The sequence below is a fragment of the Betta splendens genome, chromosome 10 (assembly GCF_900634795.4).
Source record: "Betta splendens chromosome 10, fBetSpl5.4, whole genome shotgun sequence".
Classification (NCBI taxonomy): domain Eukaryota; kingdom Metazoa; phylum Chordata; class Actinopteri; order Anabantiformes; family Osphronemidae; genus Betta; species Betta splendens.
In genome coordinates this window covers 1,461,958-1,477,106 of record NC_040890.2, presented here as the reverse complement: position 1 = coordinate 1,477,106, position 15,149 = coordinate 1,461,958, and the positions used below count along the sequence as shown (strand labels likewise).

Genomic DNA, 15,149 nt, shown 5'->3' with positions numbered 1-15,149 from the left:
AACAACAGAGCACAGGCAGGATGGTAGGACCAGGGACTGGATGCAGGCAGGATGGTTGGATCCGCAGCTGCCCATCACAGACACCAAACTTTGAGTCCAATGATACCTGTGGGTGAGGACAGAGAGGGAGAAAGAGTGGGGGTGGGGGGGGGGGGGGGGGGGGAGAGGAGAGAAGCACAACTACTGGACAGAAAGAGACAAGGTTAGTTAAACATGGGACAATGATGGGAGGTTATGGGACAGAGGAGGTAGAAGGAAACAGAGGAGCTCAGTGTATAAATTAAGTCCCCCAGCAGTCTATGTCTATTGCAGCTTAACTAAGAGATGGTTCCTGTGACTAACAATAATTGCCAGTGACCTGAACCATCTCTAACTATAAGCTTTATCAAAAAGGAAGGTTTTAAGCCTAATCTTAAAGGTGGAGAGTGTGTCAGCTTCTCGAACCTGAAGAGGGAGCTGGTGCCAGAGGAGAGGAGCTTGGTAGCTAAAAGCTCTGCCCCCTGTTCTACATTTAAACACTCTAGGAACCGCAAGTAGCCCAGCGCTCTGAGAACGAAGTGTTCTGCTGGGAGCATAAGGAACTATAAGGTCTTTAAGATAAGAAGGAGCTTTATCATTGAGTACTTTGTATGTGAGTAGGAGAATTTTAAATTCTATCCTACATTTTACAGGCAGCCAGTGCAGAGAAGCTAATGTAGGAGAAATGTGATCTCTCTTTCTAAGTCCTGTCAGAACTCTGGCTGCAGCAGTTTGAATGAGCTGTAAGTTTTTTTAAGGAGCTGTTAGGACATCCTATGAGTAAGGAGTTACAGTAGTCCAGCCTAGAGGTAACAAATGCATGGATCAGTTTCTCTGCATCGCTCTGAGAGAGGATGCTTCTGATTTTAACTATATTTCTAAGGTGGAAGTAGGCGGTTCTGGAGATTTGTTTAATGTATGATGTAAAAGAGAGATCCTGGTCAAACATGACACCAAGGTTCCTCACAGTAGAATCTGAAGCTAATGTTATGCCATCCAGGGTGGCTATCTGACTCAATAGTGTCTCTCTCAGATTTTTAGGCCCAACAATAAGAATCTCGGTTTTATCTGAGTTTAGTTGAAGGAAGTTTTGGGACATCCAGGATTTGATGTCTTTTAAACAACCCTGAATTTTGACTAGTTGATCTGTTTCATTTGGTTCCAAGGACATGTATAGCTGAGTATCATCTGCGTAAAAATGAAAATTAATAGAATGCTTTCTAATAATCTCACCTAGAGGAGACATGTATAAGCTAAACAGAATTGGACCCAGCACAGAACCCTGTGGAACTCCATAGCTAATCCTTGTGCGTGTGGAGAATTTATCATTAACATGAACAAACTGGAATCTGTTTAACAAATAGGATTTAAACCATCCCAATGCTGTTCCATTAATCCCGATTTTATGTTCTAGTGTCTGTAATAGAATGTGATGATCAATTGTATCAAATGCAGCACTAAGATCTAACAGGACAAGGACAGAAACTAGACCATTGTCCGAAGCTAATAGAAGATCATTAGTGACTCTAACCAGAGCTGTTTCTGTGCTATGATGTTTTCTAAATCCTGACTGAAAGTCTTCATACAGGTTATTCCCACTCAGGTGGTCAGATAAATGTTTAGCCACGATTTTTTCCAGAATCTTGGAAATAAAGGGTAAATTTGAAATGGGCCTATAGTTGGCTAGTTGTCCAGGGTCAAGGGTTGGTTTTTTCAATAGAGGTTTGACCACAGCCACCTTAAAAGCCTGTGGTACATAGCCTAGTTGTAAAGATTGGTTGATTTGATTTAATATGGATGAGCTGATTAAAGGTAGAACTTCTTTGAGTAATCTGGTTGGGATTGGATCTAAAAGACAAGTGGACGACTTGGAAGAGTTAATTATTGAGGTTAACTCCATATGAGTTATGGGGGAGAAGCTGTCTAGGTAAGACAGAGGATTTAATAAATTTAAAGTTAATGGATCTAGACAGTGCTTTCTGTCATTTGGAAGAAGTCGCTGCTGAATGTTTTTTCTAATGATAATAATTTTATTAGTAAAGTAGTTCATAAAGTCATTGCTGCTGAGATTTAAGGGGATAGTAGACTCAATACAGCTATGACTCTTTGTCAGCCTGGCTACAGTGCTGAAAAGAAACCTGGGGTTGTTTTTGTTTTCCTCAATTAGGGAGGAATAATATGTTTTTCTAGCAGCACAAAGTGCTTTTTTATATTTCATTAGACTGTCCTTCCATGCAATGCAGTTTACATTTATTTTGTTGGAACGCCACTGTCTTTCTAGTTGTCTAGTCCTTTGCTTTAGACTGCGGATGTCTGAGTTATACCACGGAGCTAACCTCCTCTGATTCACTGTCTTCTTCTTCAGAGGAGCCACTGTGTCTAACATTGTACGTAGAGAAGCTGCAGCATCATCTACAAGACAGTCAACCTGTTCATAAGGATTAAGGTGACTGTTCTCTGTGTATCTGCAAGACATTGAGGCAAAAGATGATGGAATCATCTGCTTGAATCTGGCAACAGCATTGTCAGATAAACATCAACATTCATTCATAAACATCCATTCTCTCCTGACATAACTGATGAAGTCTTGATCATTGAGTAATGATGTACTGGCACTGGTACTGAACTGGCGAGAAAAAGGTATATTCCCTGGATGTAGGATGAAGAGAACGCCATGTGTCACAGAGACCGAAGTCATCCATGTACTGTTTTAAGGTCTGTACTGATTGCCAGTTCCTGTTGCTCACAGCTTTACTTAGCCTGTCCAACTCTGGGTTAAATACTAAATTAAAGTCCCCTCCTAATATAAGTTTGGAACCAGAGTGAGCAGACAGTGATGAGAAGAAGCTGTGAAAGAAAGAGGGGTCGTCAACATTAGGGCCATACACATTAGCTATGCAATATTCAATGTTTCCTATTAAGATATTAATGATTATATATCTCCCTTCTGGATCTATAATGGTATCGTTATGAGTAAAGTTAATCTTTTTATTTATCAGGATGGCGCCCCCTCTTTGTTTAGAATTGTAACCGGCTAAGTAAGCATGTGGGAACTCTGTTGATGCCAGAGTGTAATTTATAGTTTTGGGAATATGAGTTTCCTGTATTAAAGCAACGTCTGCTTGTAGGGTTTTCAGATGATTAAATATTTTAAATTGTTTCTCCTTCTTATTGATTCCACGTACATTCCAAGTGACAAGTGATCACTAGTCTTGTGTGTATGTAGTGTGACAGACTTTAGGTGTATGGCTAACCTTAAGTACCAGTGTATTCTGAGTTGTGTGTTATCGATGTATGTGCAGTAGATGTTTGTGTGTGGCTGCTGGAGGGCTACATAGCTGGCTGACTACGTGGGAGACGAATAGAGAAAAGAAGGATGTACACAGTGTGGAGTGAAAGTAGGTGAAGGAAAAAGAGTAAAGGGAAGGAAAATTAAAGTGAAAGGAAAGTGAGTGATTAAGTATGATGAGCGCTTTGCAAAGTGAGTGAGTGAGTGACATTAGAATGACAAAAAAAAACATCTGCGAGAGAACGAGTTTGAATACTGGATGTAAAGTTATAACACATAGTTGCATTGCATCTATTATTTTTTTTATTTCAACAAACCTTTTATATTAAACCATTGTTGTTACATACCACCTGCTAGTACAGCCACGGAGTTGCTTCCCGGTCCCGGTAGAGCTCTCCGTTGACGTACAGTTTGTCGACGCTGATGACAGCCCTGCAGCCTTCTGCCATGAACCTCTTACGGATGGGGAACAGTCGGTGGCGGCGATCGAGGATCTCCTTGGGGAACTGGTCGTTGACGCTGTAGTCGGTTCCCTTCAGCTGTCTGTCCCGGCTCTTAACCAGTTCCTTTTGCTTAAAGTCATGAAACTTGGAAACGATGGGTCGAGGGTGCTGGCCATCCGGTCGTCTTCCTCCGAGTCTGTGCGAACGGTGAAATGCCATCTTGTCCACAACTTCCGCTGGGATTTTCATCTTTTGTTTAAGGAGCAAGCTGCACTGCTTCCGATGTCTTCCAAAACACAACAAAGATCCCCCAGCCAACTTCCCTTGCTTTTTGGCATTAAAAGTTACAGACACCTTACTGAGACATCAAGGTCCAGTTTTTAGCATTGTGTAGCATGAAAAAAGCGTGTGCATGGACCTTTTTTTTTGTTCTGTCCAGCAGTTTAGCAAGCAGCATATTTTACGCTGAATGCCATATTGTGATGGACAGCTTTGCTTTAACAAGAGGAGTATATATAGAATATATATACTCTTCTTGATTTATGGTTTATTTTTATTGTGTAGCATTAAAAAAGGCTTTGCATGGACCTTTAACATGGAGTCTGTTTCAGGTTCCTGTCCAAGCACCAACCACATTATCCGGTCTCCAGGCAGCTGAAAATGGCAGCAACGTTTCTATAAGACCTGTCTACGATAAAATCCTTTGTTAAATAGCCCTTAATATTTTAATTAGTGCAGCATAGCCCCAGTTTTAGCTCGCAGGTAAAACAGGAAATGAAAGTCCTACCCTAATTAAGATAGGGTAGGATGATTACAATGTTACTGAACATTAAAATGTGCTAGTTCAGAGTGTTAACATTGGTTAAGTTTAAGAGACTAAATCTTTTCTATAACAACCACCTCAATGACAATTTATCGTAAAATATAATATCTTCTAAATGTTGATAGCGTACTATTTATTTTACTTTTTATTTATTAATTTTTAATTCAGACTAATAAAATTTCTTAAAGGAAATGTTTAAATACTCAGAAGCCTATTGTACTAAACAGTGATTAGACTTTGATCTCTATAGACTCAGCTCATAGTTTCTTCCAGCTGCATGTGTCAGACGTTGGCAGGTGATCTGATTAAGGACTCTAACACAACATGGTAGTATTGTGTTATATTAGCCAACGGAGGTCATCTACATTTTTAAAGCACTCTGGTTGTATTTATTGCACACAATGCTCCATGTGTCGAACTTCATATGTCCATGTGATGGGACATTATGACCCAAAGTGCTGACTGTGATCTTTTTTCTACTTCCGCCTCTTGAGGAGTGCAGACATGTTTTCTCTCTGCTCCCACTCTACTTTGCTTGCAGTGTTTGTGTCTCTTCTGTGTACCCTGATCTGCTATTCTGGAATAACTATTTTTTAAACATGGAGCTAATCAACTGGTCATTCAGCGCATTGGATAAAGTTTTCTCAGAATGAAGAATCTCCAGGAGAACCACTCTGCCCCTCTGGGACTCTTGGGACTTGGAATTCCTGGTGCCCTGGTATCTGGAGCCACTGTCCATCAAGGATGTGGAGGATCTATTCATATTTTGGACTTGACTTTTGGACAGGAGTAATCATAATTGGCGTTGGTGGTGACCTGCTTTATCGGAAAATCGGAAAATCTGTGGCAGGTTCATTGGCATGTCCACCGGCTGTGGGGTTACAAACGCTGACGGAATTACACCAGTAGATTGCCTGAATTGATCAGTTGACTTACATCAGAGGATGACCTGGATTGAGGGACCCATCAGTAACATCTCAGACAGACAGATGGATAACATCTGCAGACAGACTGAACACTTGGTGACAGGCTTGAGGAGATGTCATGGGTACCTCATAGTCCCACAATAGGCGATGAAGCCCTGAGTTCTGACAATCGGATTATTAATCTAGGCAATTTAGTCATGGATTGTTAAAATGTACTTGAATTGACTGTATATTATTCTGTCCCTTCTCCCTTTCATCCTCCCTTCCCGGGTCCAATCTAGCTCACCAGCTGTGCCTCTATGTTCTTTCCCTTATTGTGTCTCCCTTCAAGGACAACTGTTGGACTGGCTTGTAAACATCTAGGTTGGCCCCAGCCATACATCTATAAAAACACTTCACTATACTGATGTAGATACACCCCCCACACACACACACACACCGTACAGTCTCACCATATGCTCTCCGACCTCATCTATCTGTCCTGATGTATCCAAGAAAAAATTTATATAACAATTTTGTATTGTTTTGTACTGCAACTTGCTTCCAGTGTCTGATTCGGCACTGGTCAAACTGCCTGCTGATAAATTTTTACCGGTGTGGGACTAATAAAGGCATTCTATTCTATTCTATTCTATTCTATTCTATTCTATTCTATTTAATAAATTTAAATGAATTTGTGTCACTTTAAGAAACCAACTGCATGTGCACTTGACACATGCAGTTGGTTTCTTAAAGTGACACATGTTGTTGAGTGCTATTTACAAAAATGTTATTGAACCTAACAGATGTAAAACACACTTACAGGTCCAATACTGTATATGTAAACATTCTATATGCACATTTAAACCAGAAGCCTCATTATTGACATTGAACAAGGTCAGCTACTGCTTTTATTTATTTTCTTCTCAACATCAACCCCTTAACAACAACAACATGTTGTTGTTCTGGGACTATCAGAAATTCAGCCTGCTTCAGAGCCTTATAGGAAAAAATGACTGAAACAGCATCAAGATCTGACACAGTATAAACAACAACTGTAAACATAAGAGGCTTCAGTTTTGTTTTGTTTGTGTGTTAGTTTTTTATGTCTGGTATTGTCAGAAGCTCAGCAGAGACACTTCCGAATGATGAAACATGAATGCTGTAACCATTGCTAGGTTACTGAAAATAATAACTGATGGCACATCCTTATCGAAGAAAATACTGCTTCTATTACCTACTGTGTATTTACAATAAAGTCCTGAAATTACTCAAGGTTTCATTCAGAAATACAATTATTTTTTATTGGAGATGGTGATGGTAAAAAACATGTTTTAAACTATTGAAGAGCTAGACTAGTTGCACCAGGCGTGCTTCAAATACACAATTGTCAAGATTTATGTTGAGAGAAAGGAAGAGATAATTGTCTTTCATGAAAAAGGAAATAGAAGCAAAATGTTCCGGCACGCAGCTGAAGATGGGAGGCATAATGTTGAATTATATTACTACAAAGACACACAGACCACAAGATTTTTGGAGCCATGTGGACAAAAGCGATTGACTGAATCAAAGACCAAAGATCAGCATCAATATGGGAAAAGGCACAGATGTTTGCACAGAATGGTGCAGATTTCCATCAGGCTGATGCAAACCACAAATTTAACCTCCGGGTTTGCTACAGCTGCACTGAGCTGCCACATGGGTAATTTCCTTGTAACGTTTTCTAGCACCTTCACCAACACTTCAACACGTTCACCAACACTTGTTAAGTGTTTTTGCCTAGTGTATGCGATCTTGATGTACAACAGACATGATATATAAAATATTAATAAAAGGACAATTCATTAGTGTTTTGGTGGAAAAGGAACACCCTATCTGCAGTGAGGCATGGTGGTGGCTCCCTGATGCTCTGGGGCTGCTTTGCAGGCAAGGTGGGTTCGTTTAAGGATCAGGACAATGATCTGCACCAAACCCAGCACCTGGGTAAGTACCCATCTCAGTTATGGTTCATCTTTAGCAAAGTTTTGTCAGCAATACTCATCTAATAAATAATTTCCCTGTAGGAAAATTACACCCAGGCTAATGATTGACATCACAGTCACAGGCTGACTTGAAAAGCAATCAGTGTAAATCCTTGAATAACACCCACATGTCATAAACAGACAATGGAGGAAGGACCCAAATGCACAGCGTTGGCTCGGTTAGGTTAAGAAGTTTAACAAGAAAGGTCAGGCAGGCGGAGGTCATACACGTTGTGGTAGCAAACAGGATCCGACAAGGAGCATGCAGAGGCGAGGTCAAAGTACAAGCAAAGGTCAACTTACGGCACAGGACTGTCATAGGTTAGGCAAAAGCAGGGTCGATGGCAAAACAGGATCAAAACACGAAAGGCAAGAGTACAATGAATGCTGGAATGCTAGTCAGGAAAAAACGTAGACAATCTGGCAACTGGGCAAGGCAAGAACTGGTGCTTAAGTACTGAGTGACTGATTACTGATGAAAAACAGGTGAGGTTAACAAGGACTGGAAGTGAAGCTGGGTAAACTGGATGTGGACTAATCAGGAAGTAGTAAGAAAATAAAACCGGACATGACTGAAGGAAGAAGGATTGATAATACGTTCAATGATGAAAGGACCGATGAACTTCTGTGATAGCTTACGTGAAGTTGACTTGATGGGGAAGTCCTTCGTGGACAGCCAGATTTGCTGTCCGACCGTGTAGGTTGGAGCCTCGGAGCGATGGCGGTCTGCTGCCTTCTTGTAGCGCTTCTAGGTGAGTAGCATGGTTCGTCTAGCCTGGGCCCAGGTGCGCCGGTAGCGTCTCAGCAGGGCATGAGCAGATGGGATATTGACTTCTTTTTCCAAGGACAGGAAGAGAGGCGGCTGGTATCCGTTTGCACACTGAAATGGAGACATGCCGGTGGAGGAGCAAGGTAAAGTATTATGAAAAAAAAGTATAGGTAAAGTATATTCTACCCACAGTAATTGTTGGCTCCAGGATGACGGGTTGGTGAAAGCAAGGAGACGGAGGCCGGTTTCCAGTTGCTGGTTCATGCATTCCGTCTGACCATTGGCTTCGGGGTGGTAACCAGAGGTAAGGCTTACTTGGGCTCCAAGCAAATCGCATAACTCTTTCCAAAAACGAGACACGAACTGAGGCCCTCGGTCTGAGATGACGTCCTTGGGGAACCCATGCAGCCGGAAGACATGTTCCAATACCGCCTGGGCTGTCTGCTTGGCTGAGGAAGGCTTAGGTAGGGGGACAAAGTGGGTTAATCTGGAGAATCGATCAATGACTGTGAGGACCCTGGACGGTGGAAGGCCCGTCACGAAGTCTAGGGCAATATGGGACCAAGGACGATGTGGGACTGGTAGAGGCTGGAGGAACCCCGGAGGCGGCTTGTGCGATGACTTATGGGCGGAACAAACAGGACAGGCAGCTAAGTACTCCTGTACATCTCTTTGGACAGATGGCTACCAGAACCGACTGCCGATCACGAAAGCAGTCCGCTGGACCCCAGGGTGACAACTGAAGGACGAGGTGTGGGCCCAGTGGACTACCTACCTCCGAAGCTCCGGAGGGACGAACAGCCGATTGGGTGGGCAGGACGGAGGCACTGGAAGACCTCGAGTAGCCTCCTGAACACGGCTCTCGATGGACCGGGTGACGCCACCAACAAGACAGGAAGTCGGCAGGATGGTGGTGTGTTCCATAACCTCCGGCTCAGACTCGTGCACTCTCGATAGTGCATCCAGTTTACCGTTTCTGGATCCAGGGCGAAATGAGAGGTGAAAATTGAACCAGGCAAAGAACAGGGCCCAACAGGCTTGACGTGAGTTGAGACGCTTGGCAGTGGTAATATACTTGAGATTCTTGTGGTCTGTGAATACTTAGAAAGGTTGCTCAGCTCCCTCCAACCAGTGGCGCCACTCCTCCAAGGCCACCTTGACCGCTAGCAGCTCCTTGTTCCCAATATCGTAGTTCTGCTCCACTGGGGATAGTTTCCTGGAGAGAAACGCACAAGGATGCAAGCGCCCACCTTGAGGAGCCCGCTGGGAGAGGACCGCTCCAACCCCAGAGTCCGAGGCATCCACCTCCACCGCGAACTGACGGCTAGGATCAGGCATGCGCAGGACAGGAGCCGTAGTAAAGACCTTCTTGAGTCGCTGAAAGGCGGTCTCAGCTTCGGGGGACCACTGGAATGAGACCTTAGAGGAGGTTAAGTTATGGAGAGATTAGTCTATGGAACTAAATCTGTGAATGAAGCGGCAATAGAAGTTGGCGAAGCCTAAGAATCTCTGGACATCTCGGGGGCACTGAGGTTGAGGCCAGTCGGCGACGGCCTGCGTCTTGGCTGGATCCATCTGGATGCCCTCAGGGGTAATTATGAATCCAAGAAGGAGATGGTGGTGGCGTGAAACCCGCACTACTCGGCTCTGACAAACAGACTGTGCTCAAAGAGTTTTGTCAAGACTTGGCGATTGTGGTCCCTGTGTTCTTCTTCAGTGTGTGAGAAGACCAGGATATCATCTACATACACGAAAGCAAAGACATTGATCATAGGGCTCAATATGTCGTTGACCATGGATTGGAAGATCGCTGGGGCGTTGGTGAGACCAAAAGGCATTACCACATACTCGTAATGACCGGCAGGAGTGTTGAAAGCTGTTTTCCACTCATCCCCTTCTCTTATGCGAACCAGATGGTATGCATCACTTCGGCAAGGAGTTTGAATGATGAGGAGAGCAGAGGAAGGGCATAAGAGTCTCCGACGGTGATGGCGTTGAGTCCGCGGTAGTTGATGCAGGGGCGCAGTGAGCCATCTTTCTTAGAGATGAAAAAAAAAACCTGCACCGGCTGGCAAAGATGATGGGCGGATAATTCCAGCAGCTAGGGATTGTTCAATGTATTCTGACATGGCCTTTCGTTCCGGACCTGAGAGGGAGAATAACCTTTCCTTGGGAGGTGTGGTACCTGGACGTAGATTAATGCAGCAGTCATAGGGACGGTGCTGAGGAAGAGAAGTGGCTCTCCTTTTACTGAAGACTTTTCCTAGGTCATGGTAACAGGAAGGAACAGACGAGAGGTCGATCTCCCTTTTCTGGCAAGGCTGGGTACCGACTGTGAATTGGGAGAAAAACATGAGTTTTGGCACTCAGCTCCCCAGCCCGTCACTTCCCCTGTCCTCCAATCCAGGTTGGGGTTGTGGCGTCTGAGCCAGGTATAACCAAGAACCACAGGGTGTGTGCAGAAAACTTGACCACATGAAAATGAATCTGCTCTGAGTGAGCGTCCGGAATAAACATAGTAATGGGACCAGTACTGTGCGTGACCTTCCAAAGTCTGTGACCATCTAAGGCCGTGACTTCCAATGCGGAAGGTAGTGGAAACGTGGACACTGCCAGGCGCTTTACCAGATTTGCGTCCATGAGGCTGGCGTCGGCCCCTGAGTCTACTAAAACTGCCTGCTGAACTGACTGGGTTCCCACAGAGAACATGGCTATGGGTAACGGCCGGACGGAGGCTTTGCAAAGATTGGATTGGCTCACCACTAACCTCCGGGCAAATGGTGAGCATTGGCTTTTACAGGGCAGGAAATAGCAATATGTCCGAGTTGGCCACAATATAAACACAGACCTGATGTTCGTCTGCAGTACTTCTCCGCGCTCGTCAGACGAAGAAAAAAAGTGGCTGCGTGGGCATGGTGAGTTGGCGCGTGTTGCCGGAAGACCTGCGATGAAGTGCGTTCAGGGTGGCTGGGTAATTCTAGGCCCGAGGGCGACATTGGCTTGGAGTGTCGAAGTGGGTTAGTGCTTTTTTCCTCGCAGCGCTCTTTGATGCTGCTCCACAACCGACGATCCACCTTGATGGCCAGGGCTATTAATTCATCTAAGTCGGCTGGTGGTTCGGTGGCCGCTAAACTGTCTTTAACTCTGCGAGACAGACCCTTGATGAAGGCTCAAAGCTATGGAGGCCCAACCTGCCTCCGCGGCAAGTGTCCGAAACTCGATGGCATACGCGTAAGTGGAGCGATCTCCCTGATGGAGACTCACCAGGTTCTGGGCGGCTTCTCGACCCGGCGTGACCTCCTGAAAGATGCGCTTCAGGGCTGCGGAAAAGGCTTTGAATGAGGCTAGACAGGCTGATTTATTTTGCCACTCCGTCGTGGCCCAAGCTTCTGCTTTTCCTGATAGATGGGACACAGCGAAAGCGACCTTGGCTCGCTCCGACGGGAATGATAGAGCATGAAGGTCGAGTTCCTGGAGCATGGTTGTGAGCATGGTGATTCTTTTTTTCGCATTGACCTGAGAAGGTCCCAGGGTTAATGCTGGTTTTTGCACAAGGTATGTCCTTGAGCAAGACACTTTACACTAGCTCCCTGGGCACTGCACTTTGGCTGCCCAGTTTTTTTTTTACCAATCACCTGAGGGAATGTGAGATAATTTCTGGGATCAATACATTTCAATTTTTATTACAACCTTCATCTTAGAACTTGGAGCATTTCGCTTTTGTTAACGTTATGTTAATTACTTATGTTTAATGTGTTCTTGCCAATGCCCTGAATCTAGAGCGTGTTCTTTCTTCTTTCCTGTTCTTCTCACCTTTGCCGCTTCCCTTTTTTAAATTCTCTTTTCCTCTCTTTTCTTTACCTGACTCAGGTGACATAAGGTATGGCGACAGCTATTGAAACCTGAGGGATTAAGCAAATTTATTTTTACATTAACCCAATGTGCTTCTGTGTATGTGGCATTGCTAATTACAGTAGGCTACTGTATTTCCGAAGGCAGCCAAAGTCTATTTTAAAGCTGAGGCCAGTGTGAGTGAGTCACAGCGGGATGACTGACCCTTTTGGAGCTGATGGCTTGACAATGCCGATGACATCCAAGCATGCTGTTACATTTCGTCAATTACTGTTTCAACTCCAACTGGCTCATGGGAGATGTGATTACAGGGGTCTGAAAAAAAAGACAACAATCTGTCGTCGTACAAGAGCACATGTACGGAACACACAACTAAAACTGAGAAACTTGGAGCATTTCGCTTTTGTGTTAATTATGTATGTTCTTGCCTATGCCCTAACTCTAGAGTGTCTTTTTTTCATCTTCCCTGTTCTCCTCACCTCTGCCACTTCCCTTTTTTAAATTCTCTTACCCTCTCTTTTCTTCGCCTGGATCAGGTGATGTAAGGTATGGTGACAGCTATTGAAACCTGAGGGATTAACAAAAAATATTTTCATACCCTAGGCTAACACCACAATATGTTACACAAGTGCACAAAAGCTGGGAAGCAGAACGTTCCAGGTTCAATCCCTACTTTTGGCACCATACAATACACAGCACTACACTACAGCATGTGTGGTGTTTTAAAAGCCCCTTGAAAGGTCTCACCCAGAGGACCCTAATTAGGTCCTCTGGGGTTTGAAGGACTTATCTAATGCAGACTGTGAATGACATAGACATGCTTAACGTTGAATTAATCAGCAGTTAATCAGCTTCAATGCTCTAATAATGTCTTTCACATGAATCAAACACAGCCTCAGTAATGAATAAAAAAATAACACAATAACTGATAGTGTGTAACACTGGTAACACTGGTTAGCTGGTACAGGTGGTGAGTTATGAGCAACAGACAATGAATGCTAAGCTAAATGCTACTCATATACTTTAAATTTCCTAACCGGTTTTGCTATCCAAAGTTCATTTTACTGGCAAACTAATCCCATTTTCTGTTATTTCTACATCCTGGGAGATGAGCCAGTCAGTCTGGCATGTAACGTGACATGATTTATGTCACGTTACATTGCAAAATTGTTTGAACGATTCTGACTGGAGTGCTGTCAATGCCATGATGACGTGTTTACCTCACATTTATTGATTCTTACGAGTAAAGCGACACCTCCATTGCCAAAATGGCTTCTCCCTGAGAAAGGTTACTGGCAATAGAGGGCTACCGCCAGCAGGTTGGTGCACAGTGGACATGGGGTTTTCATGAGTAACACACTAAAACCTAAAAACTGAAAGCTTAAAAGCCAATAATACTGCAGTATAGCGTATTTATGGTGTCATGATTTTGCAAATGATTAATTAATTAATTAATTTTAACCAGGGACCAAGGCAGGGAGAGAGAATATTACTGAGCTTGAGAAGCCACCAACAGGAAAAGGAAAACAAGGAAGAAGAGACCAGAGCCAATGCCCTTTTATCTTCAAGTTTTTTGGAACATTGTAGCATCCAGTATGGTTTAAGGCATGTAATTCACACCTGGATGTGAACACTCATACTGTGGTGCTTGGCCAGGCGGAGGATGGGAAGCATTCCAAATCCTTTGTTTAAAGTCACTACAACCAGGATGAGGGCTTTACATGCAGGCCACTTTCTGTGTTTAAACATGATGGACCATAATAATGGTTATTTTAATACAGTTTATGCACATGAGGTCCCCCAACGTATAGTAATTTTTCTCTGTAAAATCTACAGGTTCCAAAAAAACTGATACATCTAATTATCAAACTAATATCACTGGGCAGGGAGACCTCTTGTAATATCTGCTCAGCTGTGACCACACCGTGCTGACCGCCCTCGGCCCCTGGACGTCCCCGGCCTCAAGTCCAGCATCAGATAACTTCTGTCCAGCTGTGGCTGTCAGGCTGTGGTCGGTGGTAGTCACATGCTGGGTAACAACTAGGGACCTCTGTTCTGACACATCATATCACATCAAGTGTCCCCCTACATTATGACATTACATTCATTCAAATAGACCTTGAGGTTGCAGAGATATACACATATTATTTAGGCAATGCCATTTTTAAGAAAACCCCCTAAAAAGAGCCATAGAGCCTAGAAATAAGATTTTTAGAGTATAATTATAAAAGCAAATGTACATGATATAAAAAAATGCTCTTACACCTGCTTGAAGGTTTGACTCAAGGTCTACAGAGAGTATGTGCTCCTGAAGGCCTTTTCTCTGTGTTGTCTTCTGTTGTCTCTGGGTTAGTGAGGTGAACAGCTTGACAGCGGCTGTCTCATACTTCACTTCATGTGTGGGTGGAGCTTGCTCTGTCATCTGTGTGTGTGCTGAATCCTTGTTATTCCTGCCTGGAAGACCTGTGTCTTTAAAATAGACGAACTTCCTGCACCCAGAAAGATAGAGAATAGCTCTCTCTACCTGATATCACCTGCCTGTCTGTGCAGTTTTTGTGTAAGTGTGTGACATATTGTGGTGTTAGCCTGGGGTGCGCAAATAACTTTGCTTAATCCCTCAGGTTTCAGTAGCTGTCGCCATATCTTACATCACATGAGTCAGGCGAAGAAAAGAGAGGGGCAGAGGTGAGGAGAACAGGGAAGATGAAAGAAGACACTCTAGATTCAGGGCATTGGCAGGAACACATTTCTAAGTTTTTGTTGTGTGCTCCTTACATGTGCTTTTCTTACAGTACTTTGCAGGACAGTTAGTCATTCAACCCTTCAAACAGTGAATCTTCATAAGTAATTCACGCTCTGCTCTTCTACTTTCCACGACAGATTGTTGCCTTATTTCAGAGCCCTGTAATCACATCTCCCATGAGCCAGCTGGGGTTGAAATAGTAATTGACCATACGTAACAGCATGCTTGGATGTCATCGGCATTGTCGAGGCTCCAACTCCTAAAGGCTCAGTCATCCTGCTGTGAC

General features: G+C 43.8%; 1 long non-coding RNA gene across 1 annotated transcript; it reads right to left on the bottom strand.

Moving 5' to 3' along the window:
• Positions 1-6,397: 6,397 nt before the first annotated feature.
• Positions 6,398-14,484, bottom strand: LOC129604718 (uncharacterized). Its single transcript, XR_008695869.1, has 4 exons — positions 14,384-14,484; positions 12,632-12,688; positions 8,459-12,435; positions 6,398-8,379 (listed from the first exon to the last, which is right to left on the bottom strand). It is a non-coding gene; the product is annotated as an uncharacterized LOC129604718 (long non-coding RNA).
• Positions 14,485-15,149: the final 665 nt, after the last annotated feature.